Source organism: Salvelinus sp. IW2-2015, linkage group LG27 (assembly GCF_002910315.2).
Source record: "Salvelinus sp. IW2-2015 linkage group LG27, ASM291031v2, whole genome shotgun sequence".
Taxonomy (NCBI): domain Eukaryota; kingdom Metazoa; phylum Chordata; class Actinopteri; order Salmoniformes; family Salmonidae; genus Salvelinus; species Salvelinus sp. IW2-2015.
In genome coordinates, this window is record NC_036867.1 from 4266599 (window position 1) to 4290385 (window position 23787).

The 23787-nt window shown below is 40.3% G+C and overlaps 1 protein-coding gene across 1 annotated transcript in view; it reads left to right on the forward strand.

The window, feature by feature from the left end:
• Positions 1 to 5517: 5517 nt before the first annotated feature.
• The window catches only part of kmt2ca (lysine (K)-specific methyltransferase 2Ca), a 233193-nt gene continuing 214923 nt past the window's right edge, over positions 5518 to 23787 (forward strand). The window contains exon 1 of the mRNA XM_070435637.1: positions 5518 to 6381. The gene's annotated coding sequence lies outside the window, so the exon portion shown is untranslated. The remainder of the gene's footprint in view (positions 6382 to 23787) is intronic.

Genomic DNA, 23787 nt, shown 5'->3' on the forward strand with positions numbered 1-23787 from the left:
CATTGGCCTCATGGTGAAATCCCGGAATGGTTTCCTTCTTCTCCTGCAACTGAGTTAGGAAGGACACCTGTATTTTTGTAGTGACTGGGTGTATTGAAGCAACATCCAAAGTGTAATTAATAACTTCACCATGCTCAAATGGATATTCAATGTCTGATGTTTTTATTTTTTTCCTATCTACCAATAGGTGCCCTTCTTTGCGCTGCATTGGAAAACCTCCCTGGTCTTTGTGGTGGATCTGTTTTTAAATTCACTGCTCAACTGAGGGACCTTACAGATAATTGTATGTGTGGGGTACAGAGATGAGGTAGTCATTCAAAAATCATGTTAAACACTATTATTGCACACAGAGTGAGGCCATGCAACTTATTATGTGACTTGTTAAGCAATTTTATACTATTAAACTTATTTAGGCTTGCTATTAGAAAGGGGTTGAATACTTATTGACTCAAGAAATTTCAGCTTTTCATTTTTAATTAATTTGTAAAAATGTAGAAAAAACATAATTCCACTTTTACATTATGGGATGTTATGTGTAGGCCAGTTACAACAAAAATCTAAATTGACTCCATTTTAAATTCAGGCTGTAACACAACAAAATGTCGGGTGTGAATACTGTAGACTCTAAAAGTGAAATTACCCTTCATATAACTGAGATCTTCTTTAGTCTAAAGTATTTTGGAAAAGAGGATATATGACAGTTAGACAGAGAGAGTTTTCTATAAAATAAGCCATCAATAGATTGTGTGTACAAATATGTCTGTGTGTATGTCTGTTGACACTCTTGTAGAGTATATTTCACAGACAGTTCAAGGGTAGAGTGGATGGAGCAGCCTCTGTAGGTCAGTCATCCAGATTCATGTACAGTCTGGGATAACTGTCAAACCAAACTCGCCCTCTATAGGACTTCCTTAATCTCTATTCTAGTAAATTTTTAGGGTGATAGTTTAAAACAGTTTCATGGACTGTTGAGCCTCATCAATTCCTAGGTTATTACCTAGCTTGTAATATGGGGAGTGCTTGGTCAAGCTGGCAAGCACTACTATTTAAATGGGGTCTTCATGTTCAAGCAGGACTACTCTCACCCTACCCAATTATCCTTTGACTTTTGACACCCAGCCAGCATCCCATAGCGATGCCCTGGAGAAACACAACTAATTACACAGTAATTATCTATCAGTCACGCGTCCTGTGGAACCCAGACTGCTAGTAGCTCATTGACGGAGACCAGCTGTACTGTACATAATAGCAGGGTTTTGTTCCCTCCCTGTGGATCCCTGTATTGTTTCACGGCTCTCTGTTCTATAAGGCAAGCCTTACTGAGTAATTAGGCACTGAATGGTTTGTTATTACTCTAAGAGGAGTTGGTAAAAGTACCCACCCCTCCAGCAGCTGTTCACTCTGGTCCACCATTGTCCCATGTCATGTGATTTATCCCTCAGGGTATTAACTAAATAGCCCACAAGGACAGCATAGACTGTTGCACACACTGTATGTATCCCCCAACCCATCCAACTTTAGGACAAATTGCTGCATAGATGAGTTGTGAAAATCTGTTGTGTGTTGTGTTTGAAAGGTACATTCAACTTCAGACCTCTGTTGAGTGACAGCTGGGCTTATTTAATTAAACTTCTCAACAGTGTTAGAAGAAATATGAATATTAAAGGTGAAATCTGTAAATATACAAATMTTTCTTATTAGAATGAACTGACATCCAGAACCGAGGAAACTATATTGTGTCCTCAGTTCTGGATGTCCTCAGTTCGGGATAAATAGCCCACCTATAATGATGACATCCTTTGTATTTGGAGTGTGCAGTTGGTTTCAGTCGATAAGCATTAAACACAATGGCCTCGTGGCAGTACAAGTCTGTGCTGATCGCCCAGCAGTTGCCAAGTCATTTCACATTGTATTCTTTGTGTTCTCTCTTTAAGCTTTGCTCCTGGTCGATATGGCTTAAGGCTCCTTATTTTCTTGAAAATGTTCAGATCAATTCTCTTCTATCATAGAAAGAGCAAAGCAAAATTCTCATCTCTCCGACTCACCCTTACTCTGTCAAAAAGGTTGGATTTGAAGGTTTTTGATGTTGCAATTTAGATTTTCTATACAAGCAAGTGTGGTCAAGGGCACAACTGTGTTGTTGTTCTTCAGAATTGGCTGCCTTATAGATATACTGGCAATCACCTTGAATGATCATGGTTAAAAGGGATGCAGCTGATGTCAAAGTCACCTCAAAAGTTGCAATTTTTTTGCATTTTAGCTAACCCTAATCCCAATTTCCTACCTTAACCTAATTCGCCTAACTTGCTACATTAATTATCCTAACCTGCTACGTTAATTATCCCAACTTGCTATGTTAATTATCCTAACCTGCTATGTTAATTCTTCCAACCTGCTACATTAATTATCCTAACCTGCTATGTTAATTCTCCTAACCTGCTACGTTAATTCTCCTAACCTGCTACGTTAATTCTTCTAACCTGCTACAAAGTTCTGATATGATCTGCATCCCATCTAGTCAAAACCAATTTGAATGTCTCTCTCAACATTAAGATACAATTATGCATATTAATATCCTCTGTCATGTTTGATAATCAATAATAACCCATACTCTCCATCATAATCCACATTCACAAGGTGTTGATCTTGGCTGTAAAGGCATCACCTTGATTCTAGCTTGCTGAAGCACCAGCAACCATACTATTTCAAAACATCCCACTCAGAGGCCGGATAGCTCAACCCCCAGATTTAATTTTGTCAGCACAAACTATCAATCAATGTAATGCACAGGCTCAATATGATTTTATTATGAATTATGAATTTGCTTACTGATTTTAACTGGGTCCCCTTGCCCACATTCAACCAACAGACTCAGCAGCCTTTAACTTTGGCCCAGAAAACCAAATGGATGTCAAGCAGCACAAAAGAAAGACAGTTCCTCTTAATTGATTTGTTTATTGCTGTTGATTTTTTCTTTGTGTTCTTCAGCAGTTAGAAAAAGGCTTGACGCCTGGGGAGGGCTTATGGRTCTGAATGATACCATTTAGTAGTTCAAGCCTGGGGTGAAGAAGCAGTGTGTTAAACAACATATCCTTAAGTAGAAGACATGAGACCAATGATTCTTAGTTTGTTATTTCGCAGTGTGTTTAGGTGTTAAACATATMTGTATGTGTGTGTGTGTGTCACGTCCTGACCTTAGAGATCCTTTTTATGTCTCTATTTGGTTTGGTCAGGGTGTGATTTGGGGTGCGTATTCTATGTTCTTTAGTTCTATCATTTGTATTTCTATGTTTTGGCCGGGTAGGGTTCTCAATCAGGGACAGCTGTCTATTGTTGTCTCTGATTGAGAACCATACTTAGGTAGCCCTTTTTCCCACCTGTCTTTGTGGGAGGTTAACTTTGTTTGTGGCACATAGCCCTTTAGCTTCACGGTTGTTTTGGGTTGTTTATTGTTTTTGTTGGCGTCATAATAAATAAAGGATTATGTACGCTAACCACGCTGCACCTTGGTCCTCTTCATTTGATGGCCGTGACAGTGTGTGTGTGTTGTATTTAAGCTTTGAGAAATTGTGATATATACTGTAAGGTAAAACATAATGGAAGTTGCTATTTAACCTAACTCCATGAAATCCAGAGTGAATGGTCTTAACTAGTCTCGTATGTGGCATGCATTTGTCGTTCCATCACATCTCCATAATTATTGTCCGGTTTTTAAAAAATTGCAATGTTACCATGGTGTACAGGTTTATGAATAAAACCTCACTGCAGTCATGTTGTATCATCAAATATTAGAGTAAAAGAGGATACATAGGGGATATAATCGGTATATTCTACTTGCCACTGCCTAAGGTAGCCTGTTACAGGTGTGAAACAGTGGTAGCCACTGGGTTGCTTCAGCAGGAGACCTCCAGCTGGAGTAATTTGTAAATGTATTGCCCAAGTCTCACAATGTTAAACCACTGCATGACGTGAGAAAATGGGCTAATTCAGACCAATTATATAGATTGGTGCAAATTCAATTATTATTATTTTGTTATTTTGAATTCTCAAGTTTCAAAGGGCTTGGGTTGAATAGGGAGAGGGGGCTCCATTAGGATTGCATAATATGACAGGGAAGAGAGTGGTGCAGTCCCTTTCAAGGTATATACAATTGAGCTTGAAAGAGAAAGGCCCTGCATTAGCAATTCAAAATGAATCCAATATTATCTCAAAATAAGACCTCCTTGAATGAATTAGAAATGATTTGGGATGACAAAAGGTAACATTTGAATGAACCTTTAGCTTGATCTAGGCTGTATAATTGCAACAAAAGCACAGTGTGTTATTATGGTATACCATATGAGTGAAGAGGGATATCATCTAACTGTATCCATGTGTCATCCATCAMAACAACTCCCAACGTCTATTATATGGATGTGGATATATACTGGATGCTTTTTGGGGAAGGTTATTCACATATTTTTTATATTTTTTAAATCAAACATTATTTTCATATACAGTGATGGCTTAGTGTGCTGATGGTGGTGCAGACTATATTTATACGAGTCCTACCCCTACTCAAAACACTTCACGGCAGAGAAGAAGCACACTTTCATTGACACAAACGCACACAGAACTAAGGACACAAGAGGAGGATATAAGTGAGGTCTGAGCACTCAGTGAATCAGTGAAGCACTGTCCTATGAGACAGTGGAGCCTCTTTCAACCCATGAAGCTCATTTCCTCCTGCACCTGGACCAGTCTGGACTTCCTCCATCCCCTCCTTGACCCCCAGAGTGCATCTCACTGATCAATGAGAAAAAGAAATCTAAAGAAAAGAGCTGAGCAGAATCAATAGATAAAGTAACACTATGATAGGCGGATGTAAGTGAATGTATGGGTGTCTTATTTGCCCCCTCAAGGAAGTTGATGCCTGGTGTTTAAATGTAATTTGTGACTCCCTTTGACAAAAAAGAAATGGCACATTTGGCACATTAGGATGTGCTTTAAGTGTGTTTGATACCTTAATGTTTAATAATCAACTCATAATATGTTTAGCAAAGTAAAACAATTCATAACTCTATTAGAACTCCCACAATTACCCTAATAATTTTCTGCAGCGTAAGGCAAAATGCAATTCATGATGTTATGCACTTCTGCCAGCTAGTAGAATAGTCTTATGTTTTGTATTTTTATATTGTTATTTTATTTATTTTAACAATATATACCAATAATAACCAATTATAATCTATTCCACAATGTGATAATTCTGAGAATAAGGACTTTTATAGCAACAATTTTTTGACTTATTTGCAACCATAATAACTAATCACAAAAGAATAAGTATGTTGCCACTGTGCTCTCTTGAATAAAACCAGCAGATATGAATCAAAATAGAGAGAATATGCATGGCCACGCGAACAGAATCCCATCCACTCTACTTAAAAAATCCAGGTCCATGTTTTGAGAGTTCTTGGCTGATGACTGAGAAGTCTCTTTACCTGGATAGTGCTCCAATGTATCACTCCGCAGGGTTAGTGAGACTTTTTTTCATAACATGTATTACGCGATCTGACCCAAAACGCTGCAATTTACATATATTTGTATTTGTGCTTTTGCATAAGCTCATTTTTTATAAATGGTTTATTCCTCCTGGACCATTATTTTATYTAATACGTGTAATTTAACATTTAAATGGACCTATTTCCGCGCCTAACGTTGACAGGCAGTGCTTAGGTCTCTCCTAAACATGGCCACCATGATGGAGTAAATGCTTCAACTTTAAATTTCACATTTTCAGAAGAAAACTTAATTTTCTGTATTCTAACAGGAATGTTCCAACGGAAGAAATTATGTCAAACATAATCCATATGAAATATTTGAAGAAAGTTTATTGTTGGATTTAATACTGGTTTAAGTTGGCTGGAAGCTGGAAAGGAAAAAAAAGAATTGCATCAATTCCGTAAGCGTTTTCRTTTCTCTCGATAGTTTTAAAGCTTTAACAAACCTTTTGTGGGAATTTACAAGTTGTGGATATATCATTATTGCAATCATTTTACTGTGAAGAATTCAAGAAACGATTGGGATGTATAATATCATTTTGATGCGTTTTCCAGTGGAAAGTGAATCTTGGTGGTCGAAAGGAGAGTAGTAACGTTAATGTTAACTGGTTGACGTACTTTTATAAGGCAAGAACCGAAGAATACATAAAGGAATATATCAGTTCATGTATGGTTTTGAGGCGCCGAAAGTGCACCGGTCGTTTCCCCATATTTTTGAATTGGTGGAAGATCGAATCAACGATACCCCCCCACCCCACTTATAATAAACGAAAGTATTACATTTCTCATATGGCTTTAAAGGTCATGAAGGAAATTCATCTACACTTCTAGGGTTTAAAAGGTAAGTTGTAATGTATATCTCGACATTTTACTCATAGTTTTGTTTCTTGCGCAGCGAGAACCAGCCACCTTCAAGATTTCCGTGTGGCCACTCATGTCACGGTAGTGTATGTAGAGCGCTCGGTTTCTGTTATTATTTCGATGCTAATATATGGCCTCTTACTGCTTAAATTCAACCCAATTTCACTTTTAATATGATACTTTAACGCTATGGTTAGGCTACTCACGCAAGAAGAGGCAATCAATGTCAGTGTTTGGCAGGGTTATGACTATCAACTAATGATGCGGTCAAAAACTTATTTTGTGTGTGTGTGTTTACAGAGCTTTGAACAACATACGTTCAACCCCAATGCCCACTCTTGAACTGTACAAATGGGTTTTGACATAAGCAGATCACAGAGCCTGGACCTCTGGTTTAAAACGCTAGTCCAGTATATTCGGTGTACAGGCATTCATTCAGCCTTTCAGTAACACACCTGACTTTACAAATTATGGCCCAGACTGAAGATGCATGTTTGGATGACTATTTGAATCAGGTCAGGTGATGGGCTGGAATAAATCCCTGATCACCCAGTAAAGTTAGGTCTCCAGGACCTAAATTGGAGAACCACACATTTTGTATGGCTATTGGTATGACATGAGGTGAGCCCAGTGTTTTTGTTATAATCATGAATTGCAATATCTTTCCTCAATAACTATGCACAACTCTTGGTGTGACTTTAAAGCCAACACTGCTTGCAGGTCCTTCCATTGACAACCAAGGAATCCAGTTGCTATCATATGATGTCTCATTTAATTTTGAACGATATTTGTCGCTGGACCACAGCGTTATGTGAGACGCTAAAGAGCCAAGGACAGGAAAATGTTATGAGAAGCTATGTGCATCATGTTGTTCAGTGAATGAAGATTGAGACCAAATGCTGTAGACGGGTATGAGTGGAGGGAAGTGCAGAAAGAGAGGATGATGACTGTGTCAGAAGTGGAGGACGTTGTCAAGGAAAACGTGGCAGGAGTCTTTTATTGATTGGAGAAGTGGTAGTTGAGAACATCAGTCGTCACTTAGAATCTTCAGAACAGTGTTGTCAGTGTCCCAGGTGCGATGCCATTGTCATTCAAATGTTAGATGTCTGGTTTGGACATGTTAACTTAACGTCATGTGTGAATGTAGACAGAGTTTGTGGCTACTGTTTCAGGAACTCTGAGAAATGTTTTATTGGATTTAGATTAAGCCTAGACCTGGACTAAAAAGTTGTTTCAATTGAGACTAAYCTTAATRTGTGTTTGGGAAACTGACCTTGAAGCTTTCATAAGTCTTTTGAAAGAATGAGCGGATCTTTGAATATAGGACATAGAATGGCTCAATTAATCTCCATCAGTCTGAAACATGTCATGGTCCTGTAGTGCTTACTAAGAACCTAGCGAAGATGAGTGTTGCCAAAAAAGTCAATCCTCCCTCAAAGGATGGGTCTCACCACCCCACTTGTAATACTTTTAATATTTGTTTTGGAGACCTTGCACATCCATTGGGCTACATAGTTGAAGTGTTGGTTTTTAGCTAGATGTTTTGCCAAGCTGAGAGGAGAGCAAAACGTCAAGGAGGATTATTCAATATCACAATTTTCACTGTTTGAAGGGTACCTAATATGTAAGCACTTCATACCTCCTTCATAACCCATATTCCTGTGTCTTGGCACTTACCGTGCAAATTCTGACTAGGCTCCCCATAAACGGAGGGCAATTCCAAGGTAATGGAATTGCATTGACTCTGATTTTTCACTTAAAATGTATGCCAAACAAAAKCCATTGATTTCGAAGTTTAACAAAGTATACAACTCAATGATGTCTGCAGAAAGAATGGGGTGCGAGCTATGACATGACACATTGACTTTGGGAAAAAAATCGATTTCTGTTATTGAATTACAGTAAGTGAAGTGGATTTACACCCAGAAACAGAATTTCATCATGGGTCCCTGGTCTCTACTACAGAGAAATGCATAATTAGGGATAGGAATGTCATTCTCTCTCTTCATGTTGATGTATCCTAAATAGGTATAAATATGCAATATCCTCCTTTGCATATTTGGTATTATTCTACACACTGGCTAATATTTTATTGAGCTCTGCCCCCAAAACCAGACCAAATTTGGTTGGTCTGGTCCAGACCAGATCTGCCAAATCTGAACCATAGACGTCTATGTTTAACAGGTTTTGACCTCAAAGTACAGCACAGTAGAGCTCAGTGGAGTACAACACAGAACAGTAGTTCAGTATAGTACAGTACATTAGTGTACTCAACTCTATTGTGCTGTACTGTACTTTTCTTTAATGTGCTTAACCTACAGTTGAAGTCGGAAGTTTACATACAGCTTAGCCAAATACATTTAAACTCCGTTTTTCACAATTCCTGACATTTAATCCTAGTAAAAAGTCCCTGTCTTAGGTCAGTTAGGATCACCACTTTATTTTAAGAATGTGAAATGTCAGAATAATAGTAGAGAGAACAATTTATTTCAGCTTTTATTTCTTTCATCACATTCCCAGTGGGTCAGAAGGTTACATACCCTCAATTAGTATTTGGTAGTATTGCCTTTAAATTGTTTAACTTGGGTCAAACTTTTCGGGTAGCTTTCCACAAGCTTCCCACAATAAGTTGGGTGACTTTTGGCCCATTCRGCCTGACAGAGCTGGTGTAACTGAGTCAGGTTTGTAGGCCTCCTTGCTCGCACACGCTTTTTCAGTTCTGATCACACATTTTTCTATGGGATTGAGGTCAGGGCTTTGTGATGGCCACTCCAATACCTTGACTTTGTTGTCCTTAAGCCATTTTGCCACAACTTTGGAAGTATGCTTGGGTTCATTATCCATTTGGAAGACCCATTTGCGACCAAGCTTTAACTTCCTGACTGATGTCTTGAGATGGTTCTTCAATATATCCACATCATTTTCCTACCTCATGATGCCATCTTTTTTGTGAAGTGCACCAGTCCCTCCTGCAGCAAAGCACCCCCACAACATGATGCTGCCACCCCCGTGCTTCAGGTTGGGATGGTGTTCTTCGGCTTGCAAGCCTCCCCCTTTTTCCTTCAAACATGACGATGGTCATTATGGCCAAACAGTTCTATTTTTGTTTCATCAGACCAGAGGACATTTCACCAAAAAGTACGATCTTTGTCCCCATATGCAGTTGCAAACCGTAGTCTGGCTTTTTTTAATGGCGGTTTTGGAGCAGTGGCTTCTTCCTTGCTGAGCGGCCTTTCAGGTTATGTKGATATAGGACTCGTTTTATTGTGGATGTAGATACTTTGTACCTGTTTCCTCTAGCATCTTCACAAGGTCCTTTGCTGTTCTGGGATTGATTTGCACTTTTCGCACCAAAGTACATTCATCTCTAGGAGACAGAAKGCGTCTCCTTCCTGAGCGGTATGACGGCTGCGTGGTCCCATGGTGTTTATACTTGCGTACTATTGTTTGTACAGATAAATGTGGTACCTTCAGGCGTTTGGAAATTGCTCCCAAGGATGAAACAGACTTCATGGTGGTTGAAAAACAGGTTTAATGACTCAAACCTAAATGTACGTAAACTTCCGACTTCAACTGTATGTGTGTGCTTTACTGTGTACTGTGCTGTCAAATCTTGTAAACCCAACTGTGGTTTGCAGTGGTGGAGGGGTGTACGTTGTATAACCACTAACTTAATCCACACGATGCTTATCAAAGTAGTGTAGTGGAGGTATATGCCGTATCAATTAATGATGTTGATGGAACAGATCTGAATGTTTATTTAAAAAATATATATAATATATATATATATATATATATATATATATATATTATATATAATATATATATATATTATATATGAACTCAGCATTAAAAGACATGTCCTCACTGTCAACTGTGTTTATTTTCAGCGAACTTAACATGTGTAAATATTTGTTTGAACATAACAAGATTCAACAACTGAGACATAAACTGAACAAGTTCCACAGACATGTGACGAACAGAAATGGAATAATGTGTCCCTGAACAAAGAGGGGGGGGGTAATTTTAAGGAAAAAATATTTGATGTAGCCTTTATTTTGGATTATGTGGCTTCAACTTGTTTTGTAGATACTTCCTCTTGATTTTAGGAATCCAATGTATGGGACATTGGACCTCCCCCCTTTCAAGCACAACATCTTCATGCTTGTGACACATGTGGGTCAAATGGGAAAAATGTTTTTTTTCGCCCCCGCCTACCGGAGTCCTTGTTACCTAGCGGTAGACAGTGTCCTTCGCTCCCTCATGCCCTCACCGTCGTTAACAGAACTGCGGGAAAACATTGCCAGAAAGGCGGGGGCAAAGGACACTGTCTACTGGTCGCCCCAGCCTCCCGCTAGCACAGCAGGCGGGAGGCTGGGGAGATTCAGTGTGCTAGCTAGTTAGCCACACCATGTGTTAGCTTGCTACGTAGGACACTGTCGCCCCCACCTGCTGTTTACCGGATAGAAACGTGCCCGACAGGCGGAGGCACCGGTTGTCCACGCCTTAGTGTTGATAACGATCACGCTAGCTAGCACACAGTGTTGCCCTAGCATCATGTCTGCTGTGCTAGCTAGCTTGATAGTTATCGACACTGTGTGCTAGCTATCTTGCTAGTTAGATAGCACACAGTGTCACTCCCGCCTGCTGTGTACCGGACTAGCTGGCTATGCTAGCACACAGTGCCCTTCGCTCCTGCCTGCTGAACCCCTGCCCTCGCCATCATTAACAGATCTGCAGGAGAACTGCCCAACAGGTTGGGGCAAAGGACATTGTCTACCGGTGTACGGCTAGCTAGCAATGTTGTTGCCCCCGGCCCTTCTATGGGGCTTATCAGAGGCTGGCATTCAATGTTATTGTGCATTAACAGCACCTACTCTACTGGAGCGTCCCCGCCTCCCGCCTGTCCTAGCTTAACTGACCAATAGAATTTTAAAGAGGGGGTCCTGCAGATGCAGGAATGGCTACATGCAGGAACGCCCCAAATTGTGGGACGTAATTGTACCCTTCTCTCTTCTAAGGTAGCTAAGATAAYTATGACTGAACTAGAAAAGGTACATTTCCTGAAGAAAATTTGTGGGCTTGCTTCAGCTGAATAAAAAMATTTGGAGCATACGATAGCCAATTCATGTTTGATATATTGAAGGAGTGAATTATTTCAAAAGGCATAACTTATTTGGTTGAAATGTTATACATCCAGGGTGGTCAACCATCTTCCAGGATAGTTTATGGGTGTGCAGGCTTTTATTCCAGTCCCCCTCTCACAAACCAGTTTTTAGAAAATAGCTGCTCAATCGGAACACAATAAACTGGCTCTGATGTGTTTTGAGCAGGCCTTGATCAAATGCCTATACACCCAGAACTTGTTTTATATAGTTGCCTAACAGGTATTCTACTTTGGGGAGGGGGGGTTAAGAGCCTTGCYCAATGACAGGATGGGATCAAAGAGCAGCCTCCTCGAGTCAATATTACATTATTCATACTTGTTTWAAWWWWWWWTTATACATACATAGCAGGGTTTCAGTTAGCTGGTAATAGGCAGCTTTTGGCCCATTTTGAGCGAAACCGACAAAATAAAATTGTCGCTGGAGAAACGAGAAGAGAAAATTCCAATGCAAAATAATGCTTTTTAGCCTATTGTTGGAAATACATTTGACAGGTCATGGTTATCGGTCTACAGGTTAATTTGCATAATTTTGTGGAATTAAATTGGCACGTGTGTACAGTATATTGGTTATGCATCTTATTTATCACACGGGTACAGCATACAGGAACAGAGCCCTTGTGGGAAATCTGTCAACGCGCTAGAGCGGCTGTTATAGCATCTCAAACAGCAAATGCATTGGCAACGGAATCCAGGCTTCATCAGAGCGTCACACACCACTTTGCAATGAACTGGAGGCAGTATGCATTTTGAAAAGCCTATACTTCATTGTTTGAAAGGTGAATGGTTTACTGTATATTATGAGGCATGTCTTACCAAAATCAGACCATGTCTGTGGAGCCAATTATTTTCTATTTGTTACTCGTCATGTTGGCTGAGAAAGTAAATGTGGACAGTTATTCTAACATCAGAATTAGGTAAGAAGGACCGCACATCATTGCATCCTCAACTTGCATGTTCTGTTTATGAATTACCATAATCTACATGGGYTTTCTGTCATCCTGTGCACCGTGGGTGGACACCCTAATCAGGTTACGCACTCTAACAGTAACCCTGGTACATAGAGATGCCGCCAATTGTTGGTAATGGTCACTTGGTTAAGTCATGGAAAAGTCATGAAATTCAATATTTCTAAATGTGTTTGAACCTTAATTATTTCTTCACATTTCAGTTGCAGCAATGTGCACATGGGCYTAGGCTGATGGGCGATTGTGGGAAAACACTGTTTTAAAATGCACACTGCACATGCGAGCAGTTTCATGGACAGAGATGGAAATATCCTTAGAAAGAGGTGAGATCTAAAGATGCAACAACTATCATGGGTTGCTAATATGGCTAGGGTAATGCTTTTGGCTGCTAGACAATGTAAGCAAGTTGAAAGAAAATCAGGAGAACGCATAAGGAAGTCTTTATAAAATAATTGCCTCCAGGTTTCTGTGGTGGGATTTTGGCTATAGGCTACTTTGAAGCAAGGTAAGCTATGCCTCATAATATGAAGTAAAACTTCCAGGTTTCAAACAATTAAAGAACAGAAAACATATAATTATGCTAATGKTAGGCCTAACCGRCTTCGTCTTCTGGAAAGGCTTTCCCAAAAACCTTCTTAATTAAATCTTAACTAGCTACAAAGTCAACTATGCCTACCTGGCAGAATTATATCATTATTATCATGATTATTTGCATCAAGCCAGTGGCCATTTGTTTTGCAAACTCCATCTCATGTGCACTATTGAAACACTGCTAACCAAAAAACAGTGGTAGGTGCCTGTGCACTTGAATTAAAGGGTAACTACACCAGAGATTCAAAGTGTGTTAGTTTTCCCAGACCTCAAGTGTTCTGATGTGGTTTATGCATTATGAACTTAGAACATCCAATGTTGTTTTTCTATTAAAAAGTGACTTTGAGAGCATAAATCTGAATTAAAAAGGGAAAAATCTGCCAAAAATGTCTGACTCAGTTGACATCCTCATTTATCTGTTTCAATAGTTTGCCTGACTGAAAGACGAATATTGGATTTATAATGTCAGGTCAATTTTTGCCGAGCGGGTCGTTCTGGATTTTTTGGGGGTCAATTTAGAGTATACCCACTTCTCTCGAGACCAATGCTGGTTTGTGACTATGATTTCCCACTGTAGCCAATTCAATTGCAGAAATTCAGTTATCAATTTAGTAAAAAAAAAAAATGGTATTAGTAATAACACTAATTGATAGGTCTACCTTGTTACTTCTGTGAACATTCATTATTCTCCTTTCATGAGGTAGAGAAATTAAAAAATATCTTAAAGATATGTGGGTTTTTAGTAACAGAATGTTCTTAAACTTGCAAAAGGCAGAACAATTGTTGATAGTTGGCAGGATTCTTTACTTCATTATTGTTTTGATATGTTTCTAATACCTTTAGACATTTTGTGGTAGATGTTCTTCTTTTCCATCATTTTAACCAGAAATCAAAGCATTTGCTTATTCCAKATTTTTTTGTATGGATAATTGTTGAAAAATGTAAATGTGCCATAATTTCTAAAATGTATAGACTCTTAGCTTTTATTTGACATACAATTTGACATGCTTCTATGAACTTCACATGTTGTTCATGTGTCCTTTTACATGGAAATGACGAAAAAATAAACGAATAGGCATATTCTGAAGATAATTGCTTGGTAGCTACCCTTAATGGTGAAGTTGGCGAAATGTGTCATCCTTAGGGTGGCGAAATGTGTCATCCTTAGGGTGTCAAATTGCTAACTTAAATGTAGGCTATGCAGTTGGTTTCAGCAAGTCTTTGAAAGACAAAATTACATTCAGGAAAGCCTTGAGTTTTAAAATGTGTACTCTGGTCTTCCACTCTGAAAAGCTATCGTTGCAAGAGCAGTATGCAAGCGGTGGTGTCAGTGATGGTCGTGCTCTTTAAATTAGCTGAGAGAACTGTCAGCACCCACTTTGCTGCTTGCAGGCCCCTCCTACTAATGCTTGTGCAACCTTTGCTGCATTCAGTAAGAAGAAATGTGTAGTTTGAGGGGCCTGTTTTAAGAGTGCAACGTTACAGAACGTTGAGGAAGAACGGTAGGCCTATAGTGTAGAATAGGGGTTCTGGTTAGTAATGTAAAATAGTTAATTTCATTACATTTATGTTTGCAATGTTCCAAAAAGTGTTTCACCTTGCTGAATACACCCCAGAATGAGTCTTAAGAAATGTGTTTTTCCATTTCAAATGTTTGCCTGTTTTTGTTCAACTAATGCAACACACCTCCTGACCATCCTTCAAGACAAATTGACAAACACAACAGATTGTGTTCAATGGGATGATCTAGTTCAAGAGTGAGACATGCAACCTGGCAGACCACACACACACACATCAAATACATATACAGTACCAGTCAAAAGTTTGGACACACCTACTCATTCCAGGGTATTTCTTTATTTTGACTATTTCCTACATTGTAGAATAATAGTGAAGACATCAAGACTATGAAATAACACACAGAATCATGTAGTAACCAAAGAAGTGTCTCACAAATCACAATATATTTGAGATTTTTCAAAATAGCCTTCCTTTGCCTTGATGACAGCTTTGCACACTCTTGGGATTCTCTCAACCAGCTTCATGAGGTAGTCACCTGGAATGCATTTCAATTAACAGGTGTGCCTTGTTAATTTGTGGAATTTCTTTCCTCAGTGTGTTTTAGCCAATCAGTTGTGTTGTGACAAGGTAGGGATGGTATACAGAAAATAACCCTATTTGGTAAAAGACCAAGTCCAAATTATGGAAAGAACAGCTCAAATAACCAAAGTGAAARGACAGTCCATCATTACTTTGACTGACCTTCATTTCTTAATCTGGAAAATGTCAAGAACTTTGACGGTTTCTTCAAGTGCAGTCGCAAAAACCATCAAGCGATATGATGAAACTGGCTCTCATGAGCGCCGCCACAGGAAAGGAAGACCCAGAGTTACCTCTGCTGCAGAGGATAAGTTCATTATCCTCAGTTATCAGCCTCGGAAATTGCAGCTCAAATAAATGCTTCGGAGTTCAAGTAACAGACACATCTCAACATCATCTGTTCAGAGGAGACTGCGTGAATCAGGCCTTCATTGTCGAATTGCTGCAAAGAAAACACTACTAAAGGACACCAATAATAAGGAGATACTTGCTTTGGCCAAGAAACCCAAGCAATGGACATTAGACCGGTGGAAATCTGTCCTTTGGTCTGATGAGTCCAAATTTGAGATTTTTGGTTTCAACTGCCGTGTCTTTGTGAGACGCAGAGTAGGTGAACGGATTATCTCTGCATGTGTAGTTCCCACCGTGAAGCATTAAGGAGGAGGTGCAATGGTGTGGGGGTGCTTTTCTGGTGACACTGTCAGTGATTTATTTAGAAGGCACACTTAACCAGCATGGCTACCACACCATTTTGCAGTGATACGCCATCCCATCTGCTTGCGCTTATTGGGACTATCATTTGTTTTTCAACAGGAAAATGACCCAACACACTTCCAGGCTGTGCAAGGGTTATTTGACCAAGAAGGAGAGCGATGGAGTGCTGCATTAGATGACTTGGCCTCCAGAATCACCTGAGCCTTACCCCAATTAAGATGGTTTGTGATGAGTTGGACCGCAGAGTGAAGGAAAAGCAGCCAACAAGTTCTAAGCATAGGTTGGAACTCCTTCAAGACTGTTGGAAAATGATTCCAGGTGAAGCTGGTTGAGAGAATGCCAAGAGTATGTCAAGACAAAGGGTGGCTACTTTGAATAATCTCATATGTAATATATTTTGATTTAACACTTTTGGTTACTATATAATTCAATATGTCTTATTTCATAGTTTTGCTATCTTCACTATTATTCTAAAATGTAGAAAATAGTAAAAATAGAAACTCTTGAATTAGGTGTGTCCAAACTTTCTTCTGGTACTGTACATCAAATACCTATACATCCAAGATGTTCATATTTTTGTTTACTCATACAATTTCAAGGGGATTATTTACGCCAAATGTTTGTTACACTACATCAAATGTTTTACTGTAACAAATACGGCTTTAGGAAATATCACTTTTTCATCTAGCTTTAATAACATTTTGTCCCCAAGTTTGTGGAATATCCTTCTCCCTTTTTGGAATAGATTACTTTCTCTAGCACCGGCCTCTTCTGTAGGCCAAATCTACAACACTACCTCAGATAAGATCTGTGCAGACTGAGCCAAGGAGGGACTGAACAAGAGCAACATTTCTGTACTCTGATTGGCTGGCGAGGGGGAGAAAAGAAGGGAAGAGGGTGTGTTCTGCAATAGCAAACAAGCAGGGCCAGGGCAGCCACATGTCACAAACAACCACATCTGTCCTTAAATGTGGGAACCCATGTTAATACACTCAGTGATGTCCCAAAAGTCTTGCTGTTGGGGGGGGGGGGGGGGTTCTGTGATGTGTCATAGACGTGTACGAACCAACTTCCGTTTCTGGTGCCATAGGCACATAGGCCTACGTTTCAAACAAACCAGCATGCTCATGTTTTAGGGTGTTTGTGGTCTGCCCAGCGATGGTGTGAGGCTGAGCAGCCACTTGGCTCTGGCAGTGCATTCGAAACCTGTTAAAAGCCTTGTGTTAAATCAATATTAAAATAAGCGCCGGTACATACGCACAGCGGGGCGCTCTCTATTTCTTCTCTCTCCTCTCTTTCTCATTTTCATTCTCCACCCCAGGATGACTGTGCTGAACTAAATGGCTAAATTAATTTCAGCAGTGCTCCGTAGAGCACGTACAGTGCCTTCAAAAAGTATTTCCACCCATTGACTTTTTCCTCTTTTTGTTGTTACAGCCTGAATTTAAAATGGATTCAATTGAGATTCTTTGTCTCTGGCCTAGACACAATACCCTTAATGTCAGTGGAATTGTGTTTATTTATTTAATTWAWTTTTTTWAATTAATAATAAATGAACAGCTGAAATGTCTTCCGTCAAGGATTCAACCCCTTTTGTTTTGACAAGCCTAAATAAGTTCAGGTGTAAAAATGTGTTAAATATATCACATCAGTTGCATGGACTCGCTCTGTGTGCAATAAGTGTTTTAATGGGACTTTTTTTAACGACTGCCTCATCTCTGTACCCCAAACATACAATTATCTGTAAGGTCCCTCAGTTGAGCAGTGAATTTCAAACACAGATTCCACCAGAAAGACCAGGGAGGTTTTCCAATGCCTTGCAAAGAAGGGCACCTATTGGTAGATGGGTTAAAATATTGAAAAGCAATCATTTTGAATATCCCTTTGAGCATGGTGAAGTTAATAATTATGCTTTGGATGGTGTATCAATACACCCAGTCACTACAAAGATACAGGTGTCCTTCCTAACTCAGTTGCCGGAGAGGAAGGAAACCGCTCAGGGATTTCACTGAGGCTGCTGGTGACTTTGAAACAGATTTTAATTTTTCATTGGCTGGTTTAGGATAAAACTGTGGACGGATCAATAACACTGTAGTTACTCCACAATACTAACCTAATTGACATTTGAAAGAAGGAAGCCTGTACAGATTTTTTTTTATTCCAAAACATGCATCCTGCTTGCAGCAAGGCACTAGGCAAATACTGCAAAAAAAATGTGCCATAGCAATTAACACTTTTTATTCAGGACATAAATGTATGTTTTGGGGCAAATCCAATACAACACTACTGATTATCTCTGTCCACTATGCTTGAAAATATGGTGGCTGCGTCATGTTATAGGTATGCTTATAATCATTGAGGCCTGGGGAGTATTTCTGGATTAAAAGACACTGGGAGATGAATTCCTTTCAGCAGGACAATAACCTAGAACACAAGGCCAAATCTACACTGGAGTTGTTTACCAAGAAGACAGTGGATGCTCCTGAGTGGCAATGTTACAGTTTTGACTTTGATCTACTTGAAATTCTATGGCAAGACCTGAAAATGGTTATCTGTGAATGATCAACAGCCAATATGGCAGAGCTTGAAGAATTTTGAAAAAGAATAATGGGCAAATGTTGCACAATCCAGGTGCGGAAAGATTTAAGACTTACCCAGAAAGACTCATAGCTGTAATTGTTGTCAAAGGTGCTTCTACAAAGTATGACACGGGTGTGAATACTTACGTAAATTAGTTACTTTTTCAATACATTTCCTAAAAAAATAAGATAACTTTAATAATGGGGTATAGTTTTTTCTAAAACAATCACTTTGAATTCACAACAAAATATGGAATAAGTCAATGGTTATGAATCGTTTCTGAAGGCACTGTAGAAGTCCCCCAACACGAGGCTTCGCACAGCTGGTCTCGGTAACGCTGCCCTCACCTCGTTGTCTTTTTTGTTGTTGTAAGGTTTTCCTTCTTTCCCTCTCTCTTCTCTCTTCTTTCCCTCTCAGTTGTGCCTTTCACCGAGCAGTTGTTGCAGTTGCTACTGTCAATTTTCTCAGTTACTAATAGTGGTAGCTGAATCGGCTATGTTTTGTGGTTAAAAATACAGAAATGGCACCATACTGGATGGTGGCCGTTTGCAAGATCTGACCCAACTTTGCTATTTTGTGTATCTTTTGTTGTTTATTTTTTACCTTCATTTCTCTAAATGTATCAGCTATCATTTCTTACAACTGACAAGAACTTTTGACCGTCATATCGGCAGTTGCTTAACTCAATTCCGGGTTCAGATTAAGGCGACAGGAGAACCGGTCACCTCTTCCCTCCATTCTACTGGTCACTTGATGATGATAAGATGGATGACTTCCGACTGCAGATTTGCTACCAGAGAGACACTCAACTATATTCTCTGCTTTTCTGAAACATTGGTCTCGGACAAGATCACCCCCCCCATGACTGTCCAACTCGATGGATTCGTCATTCATCGTAACGATAGGACAGTGAAGTCGGGGAAATCGAGGGGAGGGGTGGGTTTTCCTCTTCATCAACTTGTTAGTGTCGACCCATTGTTCACCCGTCTTGGAATATCTGATGGCATTTAACCAACACTTTCACCTCCCGAGGGAGTTTTCAGCTGTTATCGTGACTGTTGTATGCATTCCACCTCAGGACAAGAAAAATAACAAGCTGGCACTTAATAAATTGTACAATGTTTTAACCAAGCAGGAAAACGTACATTGAGGCTTCTTTTCTGGTTGCCACCTAATTAAATTCTGTGACATTAAGAAACGTGATGCCTAACTTCCATCAACACGTCTCCCTCGCCACTAGGGGCAATAAAGACTACTGTTATTCTACCCACAAGCAAATCAGATCATGACTACGTACTCCTGCTTCCTGTTTACAAGAAGTAGCTCAAACAGGAATCGCCCATGACTCGCTCAGTTGAGAAATAGTCTCCAGGACTGCTTTGCTGGCGTTGGACTCCGTCGATAACATCGAGCTAACCACCTCCGTCACCGGCTTCATTAGGAAATGCATCGACAACGTCCCTACAGTTAAGGTTTGCTGCTTCCCCACTCAAAAGTCCTGGATTAAAACTGAGGTTGGCGTTAAACTAAAGGGTAGGTCTACCGCACACAGGGCTATCGCAGACAACCCTGATGCTACGGCTGAGGACAGGAACAAGTACAAGAAGTCCCACTATGACCTCCAGAGTCGTCTAACAAGGACAATATAGGAATAAGGTGGAATCATATTACACAGGCTCTGACACTTGCCACTTTTGTTAGGTGCTACAGCCCATTATCGGTTGAAAAGGAAGACCCAGAAGATCTGCCCAACCGATGCCTTTCTACCAGGAAAAACTCAATACATTTTATGCACGCTTTGACAATAACAGCATTGTGCCGGGTGTGAGGGCCGCCACTAACCCAGAAGATTGGGTGATCTTGCTCTCCGAGGCCGACGTAATAAAAGTCTTCAATCAGGTCAATACCCGCAGGGTTCGGGGGGCCAGATGGTATTCCAGGGCGCGCTCTCAGATCATGCGCGGAACAGCTGGCAGGTATATTCATGGTAATTTTCAACTTCTCCTTGTCCCAGTCTGTAATCCCAACATGTTTTAAGATGACCATCATCATTCCTGTTTCTATGAACTCTTAAGGCTTCATGCCACAATGACTCCCGCCCTGTAGCACTCACATCTGTAGTCATGAAGTGCTTTGAGTGGCTGGTTATGGCGCACATCAACTCCATCACCCTAGACCAACTCTAATTTGCATACCGCRCCAACAGATCCATAGACGATGCAATCTCAATTGCGCTCCACACTACCCTCATCCACCTAGATAAGCGCAATGCCTATGTGGGAATGCTTTTCATTGACTACAGCTCAGCGTTCAACATAATTGTCCCCTCCAAGCTTGTCACCAAGCTGAGGACCCTGGGACTGAACATCTCCCTCTGCAACTGGATCCTGGACTTCCTGACGGGCCGACCCCAGGTGGTGAATTTAGGCAACATCACCTCCGCCACACTGACCCTCAACACAGGGGCGTGTGCTTAGTACTCCCTGTTCACTCATGACTGTGTAGGCACGCACGACTCCACCACCACCAAGTTTGCTGACAACACAATGGTGGTAGGCCTGATCACTGGCAACGATGAGACTACAGGGAGGAGGTCAGTGACCTGGCAGTGTGGGGCTAGAACAACAACCTCTCAACGCCAGTAAGACCAAGGAGCTTGATCGTGTACTACGGGGGAGGCTGCAGTTGAGCAGGTTGAGCGCTTCAAGTTCTTGTGTCCAAGTCACTAACCTTAAAAAGGTCCATAACCGCACAGTCGTGAAGGTGCAACAGCTTCTCTTCCCCCTCAGGAGGTTAACTATTTGGCAAGGGCCCTCAAATCCTCAGCTGTACCATTTGAGAGCATCTTGACTGACTATCACTGCTTGGTATGGCAATGGCACAATCTAAACACAATTCCCCATAATGACGAAGCGAAAACAGGTTTTTTGAAATGTTTGCTAATTAATAAAAAATAAACGGATACCATATTTACATACTTATTCAGACCCTTTGCTATTAGACACAAAATTGAGCTCAGGTGCATCCTGTTTCCATTGATCATCCTTGGGATGTTTCTACAACTTCATTGGAGTCCACCAGTGATAAATTCAATTGATTGGACATGATTTGGAGAAGTACACACCTGTCTATATAAGGTCCCACAGATGACCGTGCATGTCAGAGCAAAAACCAAGTCATGAGGTATAAGGAATTGTCTGTAGAGCTCCGAGACAAGAGCTGGGGAAGTGTACCAAAACATTTCTGCAGCATTGAAGGTCCCCAAGAACACGGTGGCCTCCATCATTCTTAAATAGAAGTTTAGAACCACATATACTCTTCCTAGAGCTGGCCGACCAGCCAAACTGAGAAATCGGGCGAGAAGGACCTTGGTCAGGGAGGTGACCAAGAAACCGATGGTCACTCTGACAGTGCTATAGAGGTCCTCTGTGGAGATGGGAGAACCTTTCAGAAGGACAACCATCTATGCCGCACTCCACCAATTAGGCCTTTATGGTAGAGTGGCCAGATGGAAGCCACTCCTTAGTAAAAGGCACATGACAGCCCGCTTGGAGTTTGCCAAAAGGCACCTAAAGGACTCTCAGACCATGAGAAAAAATATTCTCTGGTCTGATGAAACCAAGATTGAACTCTTTGGCCTGAATGCCAATCGTCATGTCTGGAGGAAACCTGGCACCGTCCCTGCGACAAAGCATGGTGGTGGCAGCATGATGCTGTGGGGATGTTTTTCAGCGGCAGGGACTGGGAGACTAGTCAGGATCGAGGGAAAGCGGAATGGAGTAAAGTACAGAGAGATTCTTGATGAAAACCTGCTCCAGGGCGCTCAGAACCTCCAGACTGGGGCGGAGGTTCACCTTCCAACAAGAGAACGACCCTGAGCACACAGCCAAGACAATGCAGGAGTGGCTTCAGGACAAGTCTCTGAATTAGAGGTTGACCGATTAATCAGCACGGCCCATCTAATTATGGGCCTATTTCAAGTTTCCATAGCAATCGGTAATCAGCCTTTTTGGACGCTGATTACATTGCAATCCACGAGGAGACTGCGTGGCAGGCTGACCACCTGTTACGCGAGTGCAGCTTCAAAAGGACCTTGTGGCTGCAAGGAGCCAAGGGAAATTGCTAGCTAGCATTAAACTTATCGTTATCAAAAAACAATCAATCTTAACACAATCACTAGTTAACTACACATGGTTGATGATATTATCAGGTTAACTAGCTTGTCCTGTGTTGCATATAATCATTGCGGTGCTTGTTAATTTATCATCGAATCACAGCCTACTTCGCCAAACGGGGATGATTTTAAAATCAATGCACAGAAGTGTATATTTTTTTAAAAACCTGCATATTTAGTTAAAATAAATTCATGTTAGCAGGCAATATTAACTAGGAAAATTGTCACTTCTCTTGCGTACAGTGCAAGCAGATGCAGGGTATATGCAACAGTTTGCGCCGCCTGGCTCGTTGCGAGCTGTGTGAAGACCATTTCTTCCTAACAAAGATCGTAATTAATTTGTCAGAATTTTACATAATTATGACACAACATTGAAGGTTGTACAATGTAATAGAAATATTTAGGCTTATGAATGCCACCCGTTCGATTAAAATATGGAACGGTTACGTATTTAACTGAAAGAATAAATGTTTTGTTTTCGAAATGATCGTTCCCGGATCTGACCATATTAATGACCAAAGGCTTGTATTTCTGTGTATATTATAATTTAGTCTATGATTTGATAGAGCAGTCTGACTGAGCAGTGGTAGGCAGCAGCAGGATCATAAGCATTCATTCAAACATCACTTTACTGCGTTTGCCAGCAGCTCTATAGCAATGCTTGAGGCACAGCGCTGTTTATGACTTCAAGCCTGTGAACTCCCGAGATTAGGCTGGCAATACTAAAGTGCCTGTAAGAACATCCAATAGTCAAAGGTATATGAAATACAAATTGTATAGAGAGAAATAGTTGACTCGTCATAATTCCTATATTAACTACAACCTAAAACTTCTTAACTGGGAATGTTTCATTATTTATTTGAGACTAAATATATATATTTTATTAAGTTAAAATAAAAGGGTTCATTCAGTATTGTTGTAATTGCCATTATTATATATATATATATATATATACAGTGGGGAGAACAAGTATTTGATACACTGCTGATTTTGCAGGTTTTCCTACTTACAAAGCATGTAGAGGTCTGTAATTTTTATCATAGGTACACTTCAACTGTGAGAGACGGAATCTAAAACAAAAATCCAGAAAATCAC